Raw genomic sequence first — 16,517 nt, forward strand, 5'->3', positions numbered from 1 at the left:
ATCTGAGGCAAGATGGAGGCCAATAGAAATTAATACAGATGGAATCTCCATGAAAACATTACCATTCTGTATAGGAAATGAACGAAGAATACAAGTAACTGATAACTTGTAAATTAAAAATACATTGGAGGTTTGGAATACAATGAAGAAAATCTGTGAAATGAGGCAGGACTTAATGGTATTGAGAGAGATCAAGGAAGATCCAGAATTTACCCCTAACAAATATGACACAGCCTTTGACATATGGGCACAGAAGGGCCTGATTATATTTGCACAATGTCTTAATGAAAATGGATTGGTCCCATTTGAATCCCTGAGGCAACAATATGATTTACCGCACTCCCATTTCTTCAGATATTTGCAAATGAGGAGTTACATACAGAACAGTAAAATTGGTAATAAGACGAGCAAAGATCTTCACCCACTCGTTCAATTCCTGGTAAAAAATTATGGCAACATTAGAGTTCCACATCAGATCTCCATAGTATATGGTATGTTAGAAAATAGAGATAAGCAACTAGAAATAACCTCAAAATTAAAATGGGAGGAAGAACTTAAGATAGACATATCAGGGGATAATTGGAAAGAAATGAATCGAAATGTACACACATCTACAGTATCCCCTTATTGGAGAGAGTATGCATGGAAAGTGCAGTTCCGTTATTTTATTACACCAGTGCAACAAGCTAAATACAACTGTAAAATACTACCAAAATGTTGGAGGGAGTGTGGTGAACTAAGTGCCAATTTTAGTCATGTATTCTGGTTTTGTCCAACCCTACAAGTATTTTGGAATAACATACAGAGGGAAATTAATACCATTCTACATTATAAAATAGATCTGAATACAGATTTTGTGCTGTTGGGTAAGTCCATAGATACAAGTAAAAATATGAACGATAAATATCTGTTACGAATTTTGCGGCTAACAGCACTGAAACAAATAACAAGGAATTGGCTTCAAAAAACAAGCCCTGAGATAAACAAATGGAGAGAAATGGTACAACAAATACATCAGATGGAATACCTAACATATAAAATGAGGGGAAATTTGAAACTATTTGAAAAAAGATGGTCTAAATGGTCAAATTATTACTACAAAGGTGAAAATACAGGGAACTGCTAACAGCCATGGGAGTGTAGGGGGCACTAAGGGCACTTTAACATGTTATTTTTTAATTTTTAATTTTTTTTTTTTCTCTTCCCTTGTGGATTTTCGTTTGTTGTTTGTTCTGTATCACTTGTACCAGGATTTAGGAAGATATGAAGATGGTAGTAGCTTTCACTGGTGTCTGCTGGTACTCTACTCATTTACTTATCTGTCTGTTTACTCGTTGTTGTTGTTTTTGTTGTTATTGCTGTTTTTGCTGCTGTTTTTTTTTTTTTTTTTTTGATTTCTTTCTGTTTACACTTTCTGCTTTTGTTGTCTATCTGTACGCTTGAGTAAGGTCAATTACTTCCCATACACTCTTTTAGCAGAGGTCTAGGGAAATAGAAGATCTTTGTCGAGTTGTAATGAAATGTATGGTGAAGATGGATGTTTGTTTAAATTTGATATTATTATTTCTATTAGACCTACTCATTAATTACGTTTTGTATTGTAACAGGCACAAGGGGCCCTATCTTGTGCCACCCGCTATCCGCTGCCACTACCCGCTACCCGCAAATTGCGGATTTAGGAGCTTCCGCTATCCCTAAATGGTATCTTGCGCCACCCGCTACCCGCTATCCTTATGCCGACTCCGTCATTTGCGCCTGGAGGTGTGTTCGTGGGCGTGTTTCATGCGCTATCCCTAAAGTTGCTATCTTGCGCACACACTTTAGGGAAAGCGGACAGCGGGTGGTCAGGACCACCCGCTATCCGCTTTCTCTAAAGTTTGGGCTGTTACGAGGGCTGCGCCCAGGCGGCTTCAATGCGCGCCCCGACGGAGCCACACCACGCACACGGTCGGACTGATACCGGGACGCCGCCGGAATGGACTGAGTATATTACTCATATAGACTGTTTAGAGGAAAGACTGTTTTAATTGGACACTTACGCCAGCACGTTTTATTGTTTTATCATAAGCCAGCAGCTGTGCTATATTTTTATTTTTAATATTTTATTTGCCCAATCTACCTTGTCAATAAATTAGTTTACACATAGTTCCACCTCTGCCTCTTGTGTGTCTGTGGTGTGGCCAGGGATTTTACTCAATCAGTACAACCTTGTGACACGTCCACTTGGACACATGTGGCTCCACCTCCCGAATTAACTCACCTATAATATAATATATCATATGTATATATATATAAAGCCAACTTGCTTTAGCCTCAGTAGAAGCCCTGAGAAAATCTACCTCCCTCTCTCCATCGCGGGTTTAGGATTTAGGATTTAGGATAGCGCATCCTGCCCTTAAAGGCAATGGCACCTGGCACACTGATTGGTTTAGCTGGCGTAACACCCAAAACACGCCTATACATAATATAGCGGGTAGCGGAGGTGTTTTGCGGCTAGCGGGAGGTGCACAAGATAGCAACTTTTACGGGAGAACGCCTCTTCCTAAATCCTAAATCCGCAAATAGCGTGTTTAGGGAGTCTGGCGCAAGATAGGGCCCAAGGTGTTTCACTTATTCACATATAAAAAAATGTGTGTATATATATATATATATATATATATATATATATGTCATCATTGTTTGACAAGAGAACTATGTAAAAGATGAAAAGCAAATGATGGCTACAAATAAAGTATTAAATATATATATATATATATTTTATAGAAAATAAAAACACAAACTGATGGTAATGCCTAGGTAAGAATGAGGTGATGTGATTTTGTAACAGGTACAGTTGAGTTAACAAATGGTAAGTGCTTTGTCTTTACAGGTAGTGAAATAATATTAATACAGAATAATATTTTTTAAAAAAAACAAAAAAAAAAAAACGGTAAAGTAGTCTTATCTAGGTGAGCAGGGTTTGTATGTACAAAGTAAAGACAAATCTTGTCTTTACTGGTTTGCTTGTTTCCTAAGGCCACACAGTGAAATAATATTAATACAGAACAGTGGTAAGAATCAGGTAGTCTTACCTAGGTAAGCTAATTTTGTAAAGGTGAGTCAAGAACAGTTAAGTGTTTTGTCTACACAGGCATATTTGTTTACTTAGGCTACAGTGAAATCACATCAGTACAGAATAATTGTAACAAACAGTATGTAAGGTGATCTGATTTTCTATTTGCATGACTCTTAGATGAGGTTGTTGTGCTGTGAGGATGAGGATCCTGTCTCCAGGGTGGGAGCAGTCGTTTCCCCAATCGTTTCAAAATTTTGTCGTGTGACGTTATTCTGTTAACTTGCATTGCGCGCTTGACGCTGGCTCGGTCACGAGCAAAGTCACGGCAGAATATACCATTGTGTGAGCAGGTGAAGATGAGCCACTATTAGATAGAAAGATAGATAGATATAAACTTTATTAATCCCCGCAGGGAAATTACAGTGCCATAGCAGCAGAAAAAACAGCCACACACAACACAATAGAGACAGTAAAACCACATTAAAAACAGACTAAGAAGTGCAGTAAGATAAATAAGTGAATAAATAGTGAAATAAATAAAATACAATGAAGTAAAATAGTAAATAGTAGTCTAGTTGGAAAGGGGGGTCTACTATTAGCTATAAATAGTTCATAACTATGGTCAGTTTTAATTAGAATGCCAACCTTTAAATACGTATATACGTTATGATAGGAAAATGGAATTAAAAAAAACACTAAATCACATGGAGAAGAAAACTGTTGCTGGTATGTGTGTTGACATAACAGTGTCTCATGTGATTTAGCATTGATTGACCTTTCATGGAACACACTATAAAGTTCTCGGAGTGGGTGTATGTCTAAAAGTGTCGATGCCAGACATGCTTAGGGTGTTAATGTAGCTACACCTGAAAGTGATGTGTTGCTCTGTGACTGGACTACACCACTGATGTAAATGGGGCAACCCTTTGTTTGATGGCAATACAGTGATAGCCATGTTCACCCCTTGTCAACACTTTTGTTTTATCTAATAGCACAGTGGAAGTATTACACTATAGCAACATTAGATCTTTTATGTGACGCCGTGGTTTCAACTCAAAGTTTAGTGAGAGCAAGAATACAATGATTCTCTTAGTTGTAATACTGTAACATTCCCAATATCCATCCATCCACTGATCCATTTTCCAGTGCTAATCCTGGACCGGTTCACGGTGGTAGAAGATTAAAGGGGACAGCCCAGACATCCTTTTCCCAGGCCACATCCACCAGTTTTTCCTGGAGGATCCCAAGGTGTTCTCTGGAAGCCGGGATTTGTAGACCCCACAGCGTGTCCTGGGTCTGCCCAGGGGTTTCCTTCCAGTCGGAGGTGCCGCACACCTCCACACCCAGGAAGCATCCTGACTAGATGCCTGCTTGTTGTCTGTGATCTTGTTCTTTTGATCAGTACCTAGAGCTTGTGATCATAGTTTAGGGCTGGAATGAAGATCGACTAGTAAATTGAGAGCTTTGCCTTCAGGCTTCACCAAAACGTTCCGGTACAACAACCACGTAACTGCAGCTGTTGCCCCAAACCGCCTGTCCTGTCATGGCCTTGGGCACCAAATAAATTATCCTTTAGCTGCTTTAGCACCATATAATTTATCCTTAAGACGTTACGTAGGTGCTGATGCTCATCCTGACCACTGTTCCCAATATTAAGCATGCAAGTAGATCCTGTGTCTCTTGATCAAATTTCATATTTAGAAAATCATGAGGGATTCTGTGTCAACTACGCTGGCTCAGCATATTATAGCTAAATCATTGCTCTGAAGATGCAGTGGTATTTCTTTTGTTGGCATGATTTGAGACTGAACCTGAAATTTAACTCACCTGAGTAAGTAAGGAGATAAGGCTTATTTGTTGTTTTTTGGTTTTTTTTTTTTTTTACTGAAAACTTGAAGGGAAACTGTTACTTTGATGTTGAAATTAGGCTTTCAACACTTGTTTTGTGGCAACTGTGAGTTGCTGCAGTTATGAACTATGTTACTGCAGAAATAATAATGTAACAGCACTTTAAGGCCATGCTGCCCACACCTAACCCTGCCTATATTACAAAAAAAAAAAAAAAAAAAAAAAAGAGCGTGAATGCTAGTTCCTACTAACCTTTGATATTAGAGTAAGAGGGTAAGAATGAACTTTCTTGTCCCGAAGGGAATTTGTCTTGGGCAAAGTGCTCCATTCCATCACTTCACAGAAATATGTAAAACACCATCACAGAAACTGTTACATCTCATAAAACATCCTAAAAAACAGAGACTACATTCGAAATCTTCTTCCTGATGGGAAGATTTTGTATGCAGAAAACAGTGGATGTGTAGAGTCTGAAGAGATTTTTGTTGCTTGTTTCATGACTGATTGACTGTATAGAGGGCTTTTCCATGCCAGTTATCTTCATCGCTGTTCTGTGCACTGCTAACCAACCTGTTTTTCAGTTTTACTGTTAGGTTACCAAACCAGATCTTGATTCCACATTTGATGATGCTTCCTTGAATAGCTTTATAGAAAAGTGTGATCGGCCTGATCTGGTTGCTAAGACCATAAAGCCTCAGTCTCTGCTGCAGTTTGTTGCACAGGTTGCCAATGTCTGTTTTCCAGCGGAGAAGGTTATCTATATGTGGCCACCTGATTGACATTGTGGTCTTTAACAACCACTGGCTTGTGTGCAGTTACTTGCCTCAGGTGAAGAACCATATGATATGAGGCTTTGTGTAAAAGAATCCAGCTTGGTTTGTTGCATGTTACGCCCCCAAAACACTCCAAGAGACTAAGTACCACCTTTTTGACTCATGTACCTTGCGATCCTTTTTTCCACTGTTAAAATCACAAAAGTGGACTTGGACACACCCTAAATACACTTGCCCCATGCTCTTCAGACAATGTGCATGCATCGTTAAAATAGCCCCGAGTGTTACAATAATACAATACTTCCATGATGTTACACCATAAAACCAAAGTGTTGACAAGGAGAGGATGTGGTTATCAGTTTGGCCAGTTTAGTGGTGTAGCCCCATCAGGATACAATACATCATTTGCAGGTATAGCAGCAGTGCTGCACCAAGCCTATCCAGTACCCAAACTACTGGCCAAATACAATAGACTAAAAAAAAGATATGTACCATTTACTTCAACTTCTATTACAATCTGCAAAGGTTATTTGTCAGTTCAACTGACAAATAACATGTTTTATATTTTAGATTCTTCAAAATAGCCACCCTTTGCTCTGATTACTGCTTTGCACACTCTTGGCATTCTTTCGATGAGCTTCAAGAGGTAGTCACCTGAAATGGTTTTCCAACAGTCTTGAAGGAGTTCCCAGAGGTGTTTAGCACTTGTTGGCCCCTTTGCCTTCACTCTGCGGTCCAGCTCACCACAAACCATCTGGATTGGGTTCAGGTCCGATGACTGTGGAGGCCAGGTCATCTGCCGCAGCACTCCATCACTCTCCTTCTTGGTCAAATAGCCCTTACACAGCCTGGAGGTGTGTTTGGGCTCATTGTCCTGTTAAAAAATAAATGATGGTCCAACTAAACGCAAACCGGATGGGATGGCATGTCGCTGCAGGATGCTGTGGTAGCCATGCTGGTTCAAGACAAGGCGGGACGAAAATGTCAGTAGGTGGTGTAGTGGACTTTCCAAATGCATTATTTCCTCCAATTGTGCGTGCAATCTGTCAGCCAAAAGCTCAAAATATGAACAATGCATCCTGTGGCTTGTTTGGTTGAGAATGTGCACATCTGGGCCCACAGCCTCATTTACACTGCGGTGTACGCCAGAGACACGCAGCGGACACAGCTGATATAAGCTACAAGCCCACACCGCGGTTTACCAAACCTAAAACAAACAGGTAAATATAGACTGGGGTTGTATATTTTGATGTCTGTTAAGTTTTACATCATAATAGTCAAATGCATCATCTAAATTCTAGTGGCACAGTACACACAATGTTTTCTTTCTTGACTGTCTTTGTGTAATGACCAGTGATTCCACTGTTATCAATTTTACATGTGTGTAATGTACAATCCTGAGTATATCATTAACTGCATATCTATATCTATATCTATCTATCTGAAACTAGACTAAAACTATTAAGGACAGCAATGACAAAAATGTGACTAAGACTAGTAAGCATTTTCGTCAAGAAGACTAAGGGCCCTATCTTGTGCCACCCGCTATCCGCTGCCACTACCCGCTACCCGCAAATTGCGGATTTAGGAACTTCCGCTATCCCTAAACGGTATCTTGCGCCCACGCTACCCGCTATCCGTTATGCCGACTCCGTCATTTGCGCCTGGAGGTGTGTCTGGGCGTGTTTCATGCGCTATCCCTAAAGTTGCTATCTTGCGCACACACTTTAGGGAAAGCGGATAGCGGCTATCTGCTATCCCTAAAGTTTGGGCTGTTAGGAGAGCGCGCCCAGGCGGCTTCAATGCGCGCCCCGACGGAGCTTATAGTCTATATTACTCATATAGACTGTTTAGAGGAAAGACTGTTTTAATTGGACACTTACGCCAGCACGTTTTATTGTTTTATCATGCTGTGATAAAACTATATTTTTATTTTTAATATTTTATTTGCCCAATCTACCTTGTCAATAAATTAGTTTACATTGTGAAATTTTGGGGGAGCGGTGCCTGCTCGGTGCCGGCCAGCACCACACGGTGTGCGTGGCCACCCAGTCACGTCTGCCGGATCTGGTTAATTATTATTATCAGTTGATTATTGATTGTGCAATGCCGCGATTCGCAGTTAATCGTGCTGTGCGCATTAAACAATTTTGCAGAAGCAGGAGGACGGCATGATTTATGTCGTATCCACGTTCGCGCGCTGTGTGCATGACCGTGCATGTGCTCCTGCATGAGCGCCCGTACCATACTGGAGCACACCCCCTCCAACCGTGCCAGAGTAATTTTAAGTTGATTTAATTAAACAGTCAAACGTTACTTTGGTGGTCCATGGATTAATTTTTTATCATGTGGATTAAATTAACCTGATCCATTGGGGCGTTTTGTGTAAATATCCTACATTAAGATATTAATGGTATCACCCGTGTGCAACAAATTTTCTCTTTATAATAATCCTCTGTCTGTACTGTTGTAGGATAGTAATACAACGACCAGCAGTTATACAGCGTTAGTAAGAGGTGTAGGCTATTAATTCAGGCATAGGACTGTGTGCAGTACTATTGTTAAGGTGTGCATATGAAGTGGTTCAAACTACCCATTAAAATGCATAGAAATGCAGGAAATTGAATCGTGATGCTGATATGATGATCGTCTGTCTCAGTGGAAGTGCTGTAGCCTAGTGGAGTATAGGTTACTGATTGATGATGATCAAATGTGCTCAAAATTATTTGCATATGTACAGTTGAATTTGCATTGAATCATGCAACATATTTGTTTCCACCAAAATGCAAAGTTGACTGTTTATATTTAAGTTTTATATTTAAGTTTTATTTCACACACTGGGGTATGGGGATGATGATTTTACAGTATGCTGGCATTGTGGCCTTTGGGTTAGAGGTGAGTCCTGAGTTCAGGAGATTAGGGTTTCCATTTCCAAAATGGTGATATTGATGTTGACATTCATTTTACTGATTATTGTTTATTTTTGCCCCATTCACCTTAAGTTAGCAACAACAAAAAAGAAATTTCTTAATTTCTTAAAAGCTTAAATTTCCATGGAAACTTTTTAAAAACCTCATTCAAATTGATGACAAGAAAAAAAAAAGAAGAAAATTCCCAAAATTCCCGAGCTGAATTTTCCCGGGAATTTTTGGAAAAATTGGGAAAAAAAGTGACAGCAAAAATCTTCTGAAAATTTCCAATATTCCAGAGCGAAAATTTCCACAGGAATATCCGGAAACTTTCCGGGAAATTTACCCGAAACTTTCCACCCCTTTGCAACACTATACCGTATACATCAAATTATCACATTAGACATTCTACCCATCTTTATTTTTCTGTTCCTAGTGTTAATAAATCCTTTGGCAGAAGATCATTTATGTTTAAAGCACCAACAGACTGGAATAACTTTCCTTCCAATATCAGATCTATTTCTTCGTTTGTTATATTTAAGAGTTCTTTGTCTTCTCACTTTAAGGTGGCCTGCTCTTGCTTTCATTGAAGCTCCTTGATCCCAATGATTTGGTGAATTTAATTGCTGTTGTTCGGTGTTTCAGTATTGGCCACTGTGGCCATGTTATGGTTGTACTGTCCTAATGTCATCATGATGTTAACTGTGGCTTGTCTTTTGTCATTTGTTTCTGTTTTTTATTTTTGTTTTGTTATTGTAGCAGGATAGTCTCTTACTCCTCCCCTTCCCCCTCCTCTTTGCTTGCTCCACACCAGGTGTGGGTCATCTCGCGGCACTAATTGCGGGGTGGAGCCGCTAGCCTTTTACCTGCTCCAGTGTGTGTGTTTGCTCAGTGTGCTACCTTGTCTCCCTCGGGGCTGGCGTCCGTGTGTGTCACGGCATTCCATGTGGTTTGAACCGTGTGGCGGTTGGCGTTCCCGATTGTGCCAGACTGGTCTTCTCCATCTCACCGAAATTGTAAGTCCTTTTCGCCTTGTGGTGTTTGGGTGTCTCTGCGGTCTCTGGGCATTACACCTGCTTTACGTTGTGCTTGCAGTGAGGCTGTCGGCTGGCTGTGGCTGTGTGGGACTGGAGTTTGTCTACACTGTTGTTCGCTCTCTCCAGGTATGTTGGCTCAGTTAACCCAACGGCAGCTGTAATCCAGCTCGCTAGTGGCTGCTATCTGGCTAGCCGCTAAACTTTCTTTCTTGGTCTCTCAGCAGCGTTTAACTGCGGCCTGTTGCTCTCCCTCTCCTCCCCAGGGGAGACGCTGTGCCTGTGCTCTGTGGTAGGTGGCCTGTAGCCAGGTTACGCCTGGTCATTCACATTGTAACAAACATAACTGTAAATGCTATTTTGTGTGCGCACTTCATAGGCACGCTTTGGCCTGACTGCGCTGCGGTGCTCCACTCTCCGGCGGTCAACGCTCCAGTGCACCGGGACTCTACTGCTGTCTTGTCTATGGTCTTGTCTAGGATTGTTAGCTCCCGATTCTTTTGTTGAAAGCCCAAGAACAGACCGGAGTCAGTCTTCAATTTTCTGATGCAATATTTATTATGGTCACATATAAAGCAAGGCAGCGCTGGTCTCAGTGTGACAGAGCTCCCGCAGGATCTCAGTCAGAATGAGCCCCAATATCAGGAAATGATACACATTTATGTTCTTGGACTTGGGCCTGCCCCGTACATAGGTTGGACTTAAACGCAACCGAGAATAATTGGCCAGTTACCCGGACATGGACAGGCCAACCACTGTCCATGCCTTGTTTCTGGAATGTGTGATGCTATGTGTGTGAATGTTGACTGGGTGTGTATCTAATGCAACAGACCTAAATAACAAGATAGAGAAAGTACATCTGGCTCCTGCTGTGTCTATCCTCTGCTTAGCAGCCAAGCTGCCCTGAACTATGTAATACATTGGATAATGCAAGAAACATTGAACTATAAGGCCAATTGTAACAGGATCTTGTCTTGTCGTGTCTTGCACTGTCTTGTCTATATCTATGCCATGTAGCTATTGTTGTAGCTGTTGTTTTTTTTGTGCTATATCGAGTTGCATTACACTGCTTTGCACAGCTACACTATATATTGTTGTCTCCCGCTGTGGCCTTAATCACGCCACCGTTTTGTTTTATTTCGCTTGTTTACTGCCAGTGACTACTATAATGGCTGAATTATGCTTCAGCGTTGGAAGAGCGTACGGGGGTTGTGCGAAGCACGCATTTCCTACGCAGCGCGTGTGTGTCCAACATACCTCTGCAAACACAGAGCAATTCTCCTCCCACCAACGTAGACCCTGTGACGTATGGTCGCTGCTCTTCTGTGGCGAGTGGACGAGTCGTATAGGTGCGGGCACTCTCCAAAGTTTTCAAACACAACCGACGAGTCGAGACACAACAGTTTAAAAAAAAAAAAAAAAAAAAAAAAAAAAAAAAACGGCGCTGACGGCACAACAACAGGAATGTGATGCCGGTTGCAACGAAATGCCGGAAATAGTGTACTTCGGCGGACCAATCACAGCTCTTGTGGGGCTGCGGAGGGTCCGCGTAGTTACAATTTTTGGGAGGCGCGCGGCAAGGCGCGCGGCAAGGCTCTGCGGCGGTCGCACAACCCCCGTAAGCTTCGCACAACCTCCGTACGCTCTTCCTACGCGGAAGCATAATTCAGCCTTAAGTGCTGTGATTAGCCGATCTCCCGCACCATTGTGCACTGAGACTAACTACAATTGGCCCACTTTCGGGTCAGTCCTCAGTAAGCCCTGATTCATTTTATATTGTTTCCCTGTATATTGCCTGTTATGAATATTGTGGTGTTTTGAGTTTATTACTATTTGCTTTGCTTTATCTTTTATTTTCTTTCGTTTTGAGTGTGTTTAATTCATTGTTTATTCCTTTGGTTGTTTTGAGTTTTTTTTTCTCAATTGTAATTGCTTTGATTTCCTGTTTGTTGGAGCATACTGGTACTGGTGACCCCAAGTGAGGTTTCTGTTGTTGCAGTATTATAGTATTTGAAAAGAAATTTTTGTCACTGGTTGTATTCCACCTTGTTTTAATATTGTGATAATAAATCTATATTTTTATACTGATTTCACGTCTGGTCTGGGTGCATACGAACCTGTAAATTAAGTTCCTGGGGGTGAAATTCCCCCAGGTGGCGTTGTCGAGCACATTTAAATTCAAACCTTTTAGTAATATTTCTTTCAACCACCCGTTTTGCCACATTATTATTTGTCATTGTATTGTTTTGTTTTCTGTTTATTCGTTTCTGTTTCTGTGTATTCTGTATATTGAGTCCATGTTTGTTTATATGTCTGGACCTCCTTGAAAATGAGATGATGCGTCTCAAAGGTTTATCCAAATAAAGAAATTTCAAATAAAGCAAAATGTTTTTTGACAAACTTAAAAACTTATAAAAAGTTTTTTGACAAATTGAATTTTTATGTATTTGTGTTTGATGCTATAGACAACGAAAAGGCCACACCACGTCAACAACTCATTTCCAACACAGCTGTAATAAAAAACTTTATTGCCAAAGCCACGTGCCAACATATCAGCGCTACCCATCAACAGTTTATACACTCAGATTCTGGGCTTGTGTCTCATTTGAGTCTGTCTTCCTGTTCCTGCCTCACTCTATTGTAGGAGAGTGATAGGGTCAAATACACAGGTCAAATCATGTTCTGTTCTGGCGGCACGAAGTATGTGTTGCCAGGTCCTTGTGACCAGCACTGGCACCAAACCGGACAAGTATAGGCTGAAAACATGAGTGGGAAACATCTGGCGATTTCTGGGAAAAGGACAGGCACACCACACACACACTTATGGTATTAAGTAACCAGAGACCATGGGTGGGAGTCCAAGATAAGCAAGACTGAAAAGGGTTCTCACACGTATCGGGAAGTTGTGCTTGCCAAAGTGTTATGAGAGTCCGACCAAAACAAGACGAAAACAACTCGCACATAAGGTATAAAAAAGGATGGCACGATCTGTAATTGGGGAGAAGAATTGTCTGTGACCTGTGCTGTTAGTAGGGCCGCTGTGAATAAAGAAAGCTCCCCATCTGATACCTGTGTCTCGTCCATCTGATTCCTCGTTGAACTGCCACTTTTCTGCCACGACACTATCTCCTTGTTTTGTGTGTGTGTGTGTGTGTGTGTGTCCGTCTGTCTGTCCCCATATGTTTCTCTCATAATTTCACCTTTTACATCTTGTATACAAGTTCGCACACAGACACACACACACAGCGGTTCAGTTTCCTGTCACAGGACTATAGCGTTACATTACTAAACAAAGTCTTACAGCTTCCTTCTTTCACCTTGCTCTTGTGTTGATTTCATGGTAACACCCCCGGTGTTAGGGTCAGTTTTGACCCGTGGTTTAAATCAGCCATAAAATACCAACAAAAAACAATTATTTTTCATCCATTGTGTTTCTTATCTCTTGGTTACCTTGTTAGGCTTCCTTTTCCATGAAAAGATTGGTTTTAATATTTTTCTAGTGCCCCTTTGTGGGCCTTTCTTTGACACCATACCGCTTGCTTTCAATATTAAAAAATTGCAAAAAATTCCCAAGAGAATTATATAGATAAATAAAAGGTTGTTATGCTACCTGACTATTACTGAGGGGTATTAGAACACATCTCTAAAATGTTCATAATTTTTGTTATTATTATTTTAATATTATTAACTATAATAACATCTATTTTGCATATATTTACAGGGCTGCCAGCAGAGGGAGCTCACGCTCGCTCTGCTGTAAATGTAGATACAGTCACTGCCAACTCCACCATTTTGGGTATTGGTGGGGGCAGACATTTTGGAAATCTTGAAGACTGAATTGCTAATATATTCTTGCAATATTTTGGGGGGGGTGGGGGTGGCGGGGTGGGGGGCATTTTTGGAGTGCCTGAACATTGGGGGGGACTTGTACCTCTTGAAGACTGGGTGAAGAGTGGGTTAAGACTGGAGATCAGTAGAGTGGGTGAAGACTGGAGATAAGTATCACATTCCAGCATATTTATTTATTTATTTATTTATTCATTCATTTATTTATTTATTTAATTTATTTATTTATGTATTTATTTATTTATTTACTTATCAGTAGGAAAAAGCAGTGGTGGTGTCTGTAAAAACTAACTGAGCTGAATGCTCATCTGTATTGCTATGTGCTCTGACTCATTCTCAGCAAATAAGTGATCCAGAGCTTTTTTACAGTGTCTTACAGCCTGGTGTGTAACCTGACACCAGCTGTAAACTGTGGTGGCCTGACACTCCTGCAGCTGTCCTGGGCAGGCTGAAGTGGTTGGGGGAGGGCCAGGCTGTGGGCTGTTGGCTGACAGTGTGAATAAGATTTCAGTTTTGGCACTTATTATTGTTTTATAGTCTTAAATTATAACCGGGTCAAAACTGACCCTAACACAATTAAGGTCAGTATTTTAACCAGAGCATTTTATAATTTAAAAAAAAATTAATTATTTTTTTGGGGGGGTTAAATTGATGTTTCTGACAAAGTCAAGGAGTCTTGATGCAATAAAAAATATCTATATAGTGTTTTTAATTATTTAAAAATTCAAACGGGTCACTAGTGACCCTAACACAAGACAAAACTCACCAGACTAATCCCAGCACACGTGATCACAAGACTTACTTGGCTTTATGGGTGTGTATTAGTAGTAAACTGAAAAACAAATGTGGTGCAAAGGATCTACAGTAGTTAGATGTATTTGACTTGATTCTTGAACCTTCTCAGACAAGATATGAGAAATACAGACCCACAGCTCTGCAATTAACCCTCATTCTCATTGTAACTTTATGTTCATTGACTATTATTACTATTATTATAATATAATTATAATGATCATTTATAATTATACACACACAGACACACAGATAGATAGATAGATAGATATGAACATACACACACATATATAACTTGACTTTTATACTGCGGCAACACTGTCACACCGCAACACATTGTGCAGTTTACAGTGACCACTGTGTATAGTCTTGAAATAATTGTCCTGTAATAACCCTATGGTAACCTCATAGACACATAGGAGCATTCTTGTAACATGTATTTTCAGTTAAATAATAATTATGAATTGCAGTGCTGCAGGCGGTGTCTAGATAGGTTTATTGTAATATGACTGTGAGACATCCTCCGCCCTCTTCCTCTTCCTCTACTGATAACACAAAATTCCCCCTGCCTCTTTAACTTGTTAGACTGCAGTGCAGTGGATCTGACGGATGGTGTTTTTCACAGAGAGAAATGAAAATTGGCATTTATTTGGGAGGAAAAACAACAAAACTGATTTTTTTAGATACCGGATAGACTTAGCTCAGAGATAGGCTACTCTAATAACTTTGGAATTTGTGAAAGAAACTTTTCACACCAAAGTATAAATAACACACCGAGCCACATGAAAATGACCACTTCTGTAGAAGACTGACTTGGAGACTTTTCAAAAGAATGGACATTTGCATGAGAAATGTAAGTACCGTCCACTTCACCCTTACTGGAGAAAAAAAAATGATTCTGTGGCAAACTGTCAGATACTATGTGTATTCCTTGTTACAGAAAATCATAAATACTGATAGCAGAGGAGAGAATTCATACCTGTTTTAAAACCTCACAGTTTTAAAACATTGTATAAATATACTGAAAACAAATTGAGGAAAAAAGTTTGTACATAATAGTCATAATTTTAAATAAATCAACACTGGATTAACAAAACTTAAAAACAAAAAGGATGTCAGGTTTTGCAGAATGCAAAATTCACATGCCGCACCCTACTACATGACCTATCAACCAGAGCATGGCTCCACTCCCAGGGACATCAACCACAGTGCCTCACCACAATCTGTGGCTAGTAGGCCACAGAGCCTGGATGGGTACATACCCAATCATAAACCACCTACACACAAGTACACATAAAAACACAAATCACATATACATATACTCCCACACCCGGAGTGAGTTTTTATTTACTAAATATTTCATCTTGTGTAGTATTGCAATTGATTTTGATATTTTTGTTTTAATGTTATCTATGTGTGGTTTCCAACTGAGTCTGTTGTCTATTGTTAGTCCCAGAAATTTATGCTTGTAAACACGTTCTATTTCAACATCATTGATTATTAATTTGACAGGTGTATTAATTTTCCTGATGGAAAAGATTATACATTTCGTTTTAGATGGGGTTTAATGATAATTTATTGACGTCAAACTACTTCTTAAGTATCTCTAGTTCTCTTTCCACTACATGCAGGAGCTGCCCAAGATCTTTCCCGGAGCTATGTAGACTGGTGTCATCAGCAAATAGCACACACTTGAGCAGTGGCAATGCTTTGCATATGTCATTAATGTACATGATGAAGAGATGAAGAGAGAATCTCAGGTGCTGCACAGATCAGTCTGAAGTATAGCGGTGCCTAAAGCACTCAGGGACTGTTTGTGTCTGCAGCACAGTGACTCTTTACACAGGAAACACAGAGAGAGTGGGAGGCATTGCTTAACACAGAGCTCAGCGCAGCCCTCAAGCCACTGCACAGGCAAATTAACACTTAGATATGTAAAATTAAAAAAAAAAAAATCCATCCTTCAGCACAGTTGAACAAGAGCCACTTCTGTTTTTGATCCACGCCATTTTGCCTCAGTTAAAAGCTCAAGCTCTATTCAAACTTTTACTGTCCAATAAGGGGAAATTTGGTTTAACACCTAACCTAACTGTGCTGTGGTGGAAGGGCAAAAATACAGTTCCAGTGGAGTTTGATAGCAACACAGAATAACTTTACCCCAATAGCTAGACGTATAGTTGGCATAGTAATGATGGAATGGAGTCATCTACTTGTTGACTTCTTGACCCTGTTTCCACTGGACTCTTAAAGGATATTTTGC

The sequence above is a fragment of the Myripristis murdjan genome, chromosome 13 (genome assembly GCF_902150065.1).
Source record: "Myripristis murdjan chromosome 13, fMyrMur1.1, whole genome shotgun sequence".
NCBI lineage: Eukaryota > Metazoa > Chordata > Actinopteri > Holocentriformes > Holocentridae > Myripristis > Myripristis murdjan.